Source organism: Chionomys nivalis, chromosome X (genome assembly GCF_950005125.1).
Source record: "Chionomys nivalis chromosome X, mChiNiv1.1, whole genome shotgun sequence".
Taxonomy (NCBI): domain Eukaryota; kingdom Metazoa; phylum Chordata; class Mammalia; order Rodentia; family Cricetidae; genus Chionomys; species Chionomys nivalis.
In genome coordinates this window covers 103665586-103673319 of record NC_080112.1, presented here as the reverse complement: position 1 = coordinate 103673319, position 7734 = coordinate 103665586, and the positions used below count along the sequence as shown (strand labels likewise).

Here is a 7734-nt window from a genome sequence, read left to right as displayed (position 1 = left end):
TATTGTCAAACAATGCATTCTATTTATATATGTATAGGTTCACATGTATGTATTCACATATTTGTGTCCATGTAAATGCATGTATATATTGTGACCAGAAGTTGACATCAGGTGTCTTCCTCAGTTACTCTCCCTTATTTTTTGTAACAGAATTTCTCACTAAACCTGGAGTGCACCAATAATGCTAGATTGGCTGGCAGGAAAAGCCTAGTGATCTAGCTGCCACTGCCTATCCAGAACTGGGATTACAAGAATGCATCTGGCTTTCTACATGGGGGCTGAAGAGGTGATCTCAGATCCTCATGATTTTTTACAGCAAGTAATTTACTGTCATTTTCTCAGCCATAAGGAAAATATTTTATATTATTTCAATCATTTTATATTAACGATTTCTTGAAAACCAGGATATGGTCTAAGGTAGTAAATGTGTCAAATGCATATTGAAAGAATGTTTATGGGGTATTGTTGGCTAATGTCTTAATTTATCTGGACTTCTGTAACAAATTGTCATAAATTGGGTGGCTTGTAAACAGCAAAAAAAAATCATCTGCATTTATAGAAACTGAAATACCATGACCAAGGCAATTTATAAAAGAAACAATATTTTTAGCTTGCACATCTAGAGGGAGAGTCTATAATGGTGGGGTAGATACAGCAGCAGGTAGTCTGAGAAACAAACAGAGATCACAACTTGATCTGTAAACAAAGTAGAAATAGTAATCAGGGAGTGAAGCAAGGATATGAACTCTCAAAGCCCTCCTCAGTGACATACTTCTGCAAGCAAGGTTGCAATCTCCTCCTCAAACAGTGGTACCAACTGAAATCCATGTTCCATTACTAGAACCTCTGGAGGTATTTCTCATTCAAACCACCACATCAGTGCTCTGTGAAATGTAATTTTTTTCTGATGTCTTTATTTCCATTCCAACTTTGCCGAGATTGAGTTTGCATGGTATACCTTTTTCTTTCTGTTTCATAGTTCTATATCTACTGTGAATCTAGTTACTACATTTTGTAGTCTTGAATTTTGCAGCTGATCTCTTTCATTTCTTACCTTTCAGATTCTATAAGTCCATTTCGTCCATTTTAAAGCATGCCTTTCCTTTTGAGGAATTTTTTTGCATATCAAATTCTAAACCAATACGTTTTTATGTATAAAGATATTAGCTGTTTTATAGTTTGTGGGATTTTGCTATGATAAGAAAACCAATATTTTTGTATTTCTTTGATTTGTAATATATTTTTTCTGTAGATATAATTTTAAGCATTTTTTTCTCTTGGTGTCCTTAAGTGTGGGTTTTTTGTACTTATTCTGATTGATATTTATTGAGTTTCTTGGACCTATCAATTTATACTGCTTATAATATTTGGAAAATTTGGAACACTGTTTCTTCAAAAATGTTATTTCTGTCCTATTCTTTGTCCTCTCATTCTAGAAAACATTTTATACATATTTTACTACTTTACATTTTCACTCAGGCTACTGAGACAATATTTTACTGTATTTCTCCTTTCCACACCTAAATTTACAGGTTTCATTTACTGTTTATTGACAATTTATTTTGTTACTATTGAATGTGCTATTAAGCACATGTATTGATTTTTTTATTCTGGTTATGTTTTCTGCATTTCATTTCTAAATATTTGGTCAGATTTTCGTCATTTCTTTTGTCTGCTGAGATTTACCTATCTGATTTCTCACAATGTCCACATTTTTTTCAAATCCTTTAAGTCATTTATTATATTTCTTTCAATGGATGTTTTGTTAGTTCTAATATGTACCCATTTCTTGATCACTTTTATTGACTAAGTTTTTGGTTTTGCTATTGATTTGGTGTAGTAGAATTTCAAATGTATTTTACTAACTAAAGACTGCTTATAGATCTGAGAGTAAAACAGTCCTACTGGTTAGCCTTACAGACCAGATTATGGTAACACACACCTTTAATTCCAGTAGCCACAATGACACACATCTTTGTTTGTAAAGTGTGCACTTTTATTAAACTGGTCTCAAGTCAGTGTACAGGCAAGCCCTGTCTGCCTCAACACCTCAACCCACTCCCAGGGAGACCAAAGCCTTCATACATCAAGTTGGGGGGACAAAAAAGAGGAGGATCACGATGGTTGACCATTCAACAAACAAACAAAAAAACAAAACAAAACAAAAAAAAAAAACAGAAAGGTATTAAGGCAGAAGATTTAAAAAAAAGAAATTTGCAATACATAATTTACACAGAAGCAATGCTGTCACCTCCCGGTGTGAACTCAGGGCATGGACTCAGCCATCCTCCCCTACAGAATGGGAGTGGCTTTCGGGAGGGTGAGGGACTTCCTGTAGCCATATCTCATGGATACTTGGAATGACTATTTAAAAAGGTAAAGAAAAGAAAAAAATGTACAATCAAAGTCCTCAGCCACACTGTAGAACTTTGGGGGATGCTTGCTCCAACCGACTGCTGTCGCCTTCACCGTTCCAGTTTTTAAATCCTGAGTCAAAAGCGCCAAAGCAAAGCAAACTCTTTAAAAAAAAAAAAACAAAACAAAACAAAACAAAAAAAAAAACAAAAAACAAATAAAGCCATGCCAATGATGTCTCATTTTTTTTTTCTGAGCAAGTTAGGTTGTTTCAAAGAAAAGGTATAAAACGCAGCTCAGTCACAATCTGCCTAGAAGCATTTGAGGTGCACAATGGAGGGGCTGGACTCATCATACTCCTGCTTGCTGATCCACATCTGCTGGAAGATGGACAGGGAGGCCAGGATGGAGCCACCGATCCACACAGAGTATTTGTGCTTGGGAAGAACAATGATCTTGATTTTCATGGTGCTGGGAGCCAGAGCAGTGATCTCCTTCTGCATCCGGTCAGCAATGCCTGGGTGCATGGTGGTGCCACCAGACAGCACTGTGTTGTCATAGAGGTCTTTGCAGATGTCGACGTCACACTTCATGATGGAACTGGATGTAGTTTCATGGATGCCAGAAGATTCCATACCCAGGAAGGAAAGCTGGAAGAGAGCCTCAGGGACACGGAACTGCTCGTTGCCAATAGTGATGACCTGGCCGTCAGGCAGCTCGTAGCTCTTCTCCAGGGAGAAAGAGGATGCATCAGTGACCATCTCTTGCTTGAAGTCCAGGACAACATAGCACAGTTTCTCTTTGATGTCATGCACAATTTACCTCTCGGCTGTGGTGGTGAAGCTGTAGCCATGCTCGGTCAGGATCTTCATGAGGTAGTCTGTCAGGTCCCTGCTAGCCAGGTCCAGACACAGGATGGCATGAGAGAGAGAGAGAGCATAGCCCTCATAGATGGGCACAGTGTGGGTGACCCCGTCTCCGGAGTTCATCACAGTGCCAGTGGTATGGCCAGAGGCATACAAGAACAGCACGGCCTGAATGTCTACGTACATGTCTGGGGTGTTGAGTGTCAAACATGATCTGGGTCATCTTTTCACGGATGGCCTTGGGGTTCAGGGGGGCCTCGGTGAGCAGAACAGGGTGCTCCTCGGGGGCCACACACAGCTTGTTGTAGAAGGTGTGGTGCCAGTTCTTCTCCATGTCGTCCCAGTTGGTGACAATGCCGTGTTCAATAGGGTATTTCAGGGTCAGAATGTCTCTCTTGCTCTGGGCCTATTGCCCACGTAGGAGTCCTTCTGGCCCATGCCCACCATGACGCCCTGGTGCCTAGGGCAGCCCACGATGGAGGGGAAGATGGCCCGGGGAGCATCGTGCCCGTGAAGCTGGCTTTGCACATGCCGGAGCCCTTGTCGATAACGCGTACAGTGATATTGTTATCCATGGCGAACTGGTGGCAGGTGTGGAGGAAAGAGCTGTGAAAGGCCTGTGCTCACGGGTGGACGCGGACTGGACCTGACACACATATTTAATCCCAGTAGCCACCCTAGTTGCCATAGAAATTGAGTGGTGCATTCCTTTAATCACAGTGGTGCAGACCTTTAATCCCAGCCCTAGAGAGGAATATAAGACAGGTCAATATAGCTCTCAGATGCAGTCTCCTTCTGAGATTCCTGGAGGCAGGATTGCCATTTCAGATTGAGGCTGAGGTAAGAACCAGTGCATGGCTGCTTTACTTTTCAGATCTTCAGGTTGAACCCCAATTTCTGACCCTGAGCGTTAATTTATTGTGCTTCAATTTGGGGTCATATTTTCATGTTTCTTCACTTGCCTTATATTTTAAAAATACATGTTACACATCAGAAATGGTATACTCTCATCCATTAATAATCTTATTTCATTTTCAATTTTAATATATTTCATCAACTCCTACCTTTATAAATGGCATATTTTTAGATTTATGAAGTAAGCTATATTTTTAAGGTTTATTAAATCAGTTTCACTGTACATTCAGTTGATTTACTTGAGACTGATTTTTATGTTTCATTAAGACTAGGGTGGGTATGAGTGATTATTCTAGAGTTGAAGCAGTCATATAACTTAGGTGTGTCCTTTCTCAAGTCCTATTTTAATATCAGTGCTATTCAGTGCTTTCTCTTTTGTCTAACTTGTGAGAAGTTGAATGATAACTAGTGTTTTCAAACTTGTATCCGTATCCCCACAATTTTCATAGACCCTCAATAGTTTTTCCCCTTGTACAGATCTAATTTATTAACCAACTAAAGACATAAGGATACTCCTAAATTTTAGTTTTTCTGCATATTTCTCATTTGTTATTTTTCTTTTATAAATACATACTAGCTGCATAATATATAACTTTCAATTCTATAGCTTCATGGTAGTACCAAGATCTGCATTCTTCCTTTGCATGACACTATCTGAAAAAAGAACCTTGCAGGAAGACCAGGTGAATAATTGGGTCACTGTCATATTTCTGTTGCTGTGATAAAATACTTATGTAAGCAATTTAATAGAAAAAGTTTTTATTTTGGCTCACAATTCCAGGTTATAGTCCATCATTGTAGAGAAGTCAGAACATCAAGAGTATAAAGAAACTAGTGGCATCATATCCACAGTCAAGAGCATAGGGAAATGCAGGCATTCTTAGTCATCAGCACACTTTCTCTGCTTGTGTACAGTCTAGGGCCCTACAACAGGGAATGGTGCCTTGCAGTTTCAGGAAGACAATCAAGACAGTCCCCTACAGGAATGAGCACAAGACAAGCTCATCTAGATAATCCTTCATCGAGATTCTTTTCCCAGGTGAATGTAGTTTGTTTCAAACTGACAATTAAGACTTTTCATTGTAGGACTGGAGAGGCGGCTCAGTGTTTAAGAGCACTGGCCGCTCTTTCAGAGGAACCAAGTTTGATTCCCAGTCACTCACAATAATCTGTAACTCCAGTTCCAAAGGATCTGTTGTCTTCTTCTGACCTCTGCAGGCACAAGGCATACATGCAGGCAAAGCACCCACACACATAAAATAACAACAACAAAAAAATTAAATATTCTAGCCATCACAGTCACTTCCTGTTTTTCTTTTCCACCAGCAGTTGGAATCCTGGGCAATTTGGGGGCACTACCTTAAAAAATTACTCCATATATTTTGTCAGCTTTATAGTTAGTTACCACGGAATGGCTAGGCTAGTACAAGTACTTTTTTGTCTGTATAAGTTAAATTACAGTTCTACTAATTCGATGCTTGCAGAAAAGTTAAAGAAACATATTTGTGCTTAAATTTACCCAAAAAAGCTTTGAGAAATTTTCATTCTATTCTCTCTCATTTCTCATAGATGGTAATTGTCTGGTTTATTTATTTATTTTTTGATGTCCCATCTTACATAAAGTTTCAGATAGCATATATCATCCTCTGTATATACATTATCTATATTCTGAGAACAAAGGACATTTCTTAAATAAGCACAATGCCAGTATTTTATCAGAGATTCTTAATATTACTATAGAAATATCTGAGGTATAATTTTAATTTCTTAATCTGCTTTTTTAGTCTAGAATCCACTGACAAGTCATTTCTTGTGTTTAAAGGTTATATCACTTTAGTTTCATTTGATCAAAAACAGCTTTCTTAGCCTTTTGTCTTTTGTCAAGATGACATTTTTAAAGTAATCAGACCATGTGTGTCAGATTGTTCTTTTATGATTCAAGTTAAGTAATAAAAAACTACAGATATTGTTGCACACTTTCTAATTGCATTCTATAAAGAGCACACATCAGTTTAAGTCTTTGTTGGTGATCCAAAGTTTGTGTACTTGTTTTATGTTTTTTTATGCTAGATTTCTCTGCTATAAGACATCTTTTCCTTTTTACAATAAGGATGTAATCTGTGGGGTAATAATTTGAGAGCATGTGGTTGTTCTGTTTCTTAATATCCTTTGAGCCAGGGGTTTTAATATTTACTGGTAATCATTACCAGACTTGTTGATTACATGTGGAATTACAAAGTAAAGCTTTTCCTCATTCCATCTTTTCTTCTACAGTTATTATCTGAAATAGTTCCATAGCCATAAGCTTCATAGTAGCATTATCTGAAATAGAAACATATTTGAAAGCTAAATAAATGATAACACAGTAAAATAACCCTTGGAAAGTAGAATGTATTTTATTAGTGTCATAGATACAGCATGCCTCCTACTGTGTTAGGGATTTAGGATGAGCTACTGATGATGTACATTGCTTTACAGAACTGATGTAGAACTGTTGAAGACTTCATCTCAGAAATTTGTCCTTTATCCTACTTTAAATAATCCCATCCTCGTCCTCCAGGGACAAATGATGTAGGTGGGTTTTCTATCTATCTGTTGCTTTCATTAGTTAATTAATAAAGAAAACTGCTTGGCCTGATAGGTCAGAACATAGGTAGGTGGGAAAGACAGAACAGAATGCTGGGAGGAAGAAGGCAGTGAGGCAGTCGCATGCTTCTTCTACCCAAGACGGATGGTGGTTAGACTCATGCTGGTAAGCCACAGTCAAGTGGCAATACAGATATTAGAAATGGGTTAGATCAATATGTGATATTTAGCCAATAAGGGACTGGGGATAATGAATGGGCCAAGCAGTGTTTAAATGAATATAATTTGTGTGTTGTTATTTCAGGGCATACACTAACCAGCCAGACGGGATCCGGGCAGCAGGAATGCAGCCCGCAGCTCCTATCACTACAGAGTGGTAACAAACTCCACGTAAAACCTGAGAGAGCTTAATTTTAAACACAGAGAAAACAGAGTTTAACACAGCTTTTTGCTAGGATGTGCCATAGAGATTTCCTGTTTCAGCAATAGCACCAGAAAAAAAAGGCGTCTCATTTTAAAAGGCGGCTTCCAGCGGCTGTGCTGGCAGTGCAAACTCTGGCTTTAAAGCATTTTAATGGCTTTTATGGGACTGGATGTTTGTGTTCCAGCTCGGAATCAGAAAGAAAATACTCTGAGACCATGCCAATGGCTCAACGCTCCCTGCCTGGGCAGACTGTGGGATCAGGCTTAGGCAGGCGGGAGAGCATGGTGGATTTCTGCCACCATACAGAGATGTTTCCAGGCTGTGCAGTGGTCTGTGCATCAGATTTGGCTGTAACTTGGATGAAAAGAGTTTCTGTGCCTCATGCTCAGTCTCAGAGTTAAAGTGATGAGTGCGGCTCCTACCCGGTGGCCCCAGAACTAGTAGAAAATGGTATGTCCTCCATTTTGAAATTGGAGAGAGGTGGAGCCAATATCCAGAGCAGCCCACCACTCTGCAGCTCAGAGGCACAAGCGGCTCCGATGTCACAGCTTAGATTCTTAAGCGCTTTGTGATTTAAAGGCGCAAATC

At 39.0% G+C, this 7734-nt stretch overlaps 1 pseudogene; it reads right to left on the bottom strand.

Moving 5' to 3' along the window:
• Window positions 1-2666: 2666 nt before the first annotated feature.
• Window positions 2667-3796, bottom strand: LOC130868677 (actin, cytoplasmic 1-like; annotated as a pseudogene).
• Window positions 3797-7734: the final 3938 nt, after the last annotated feature.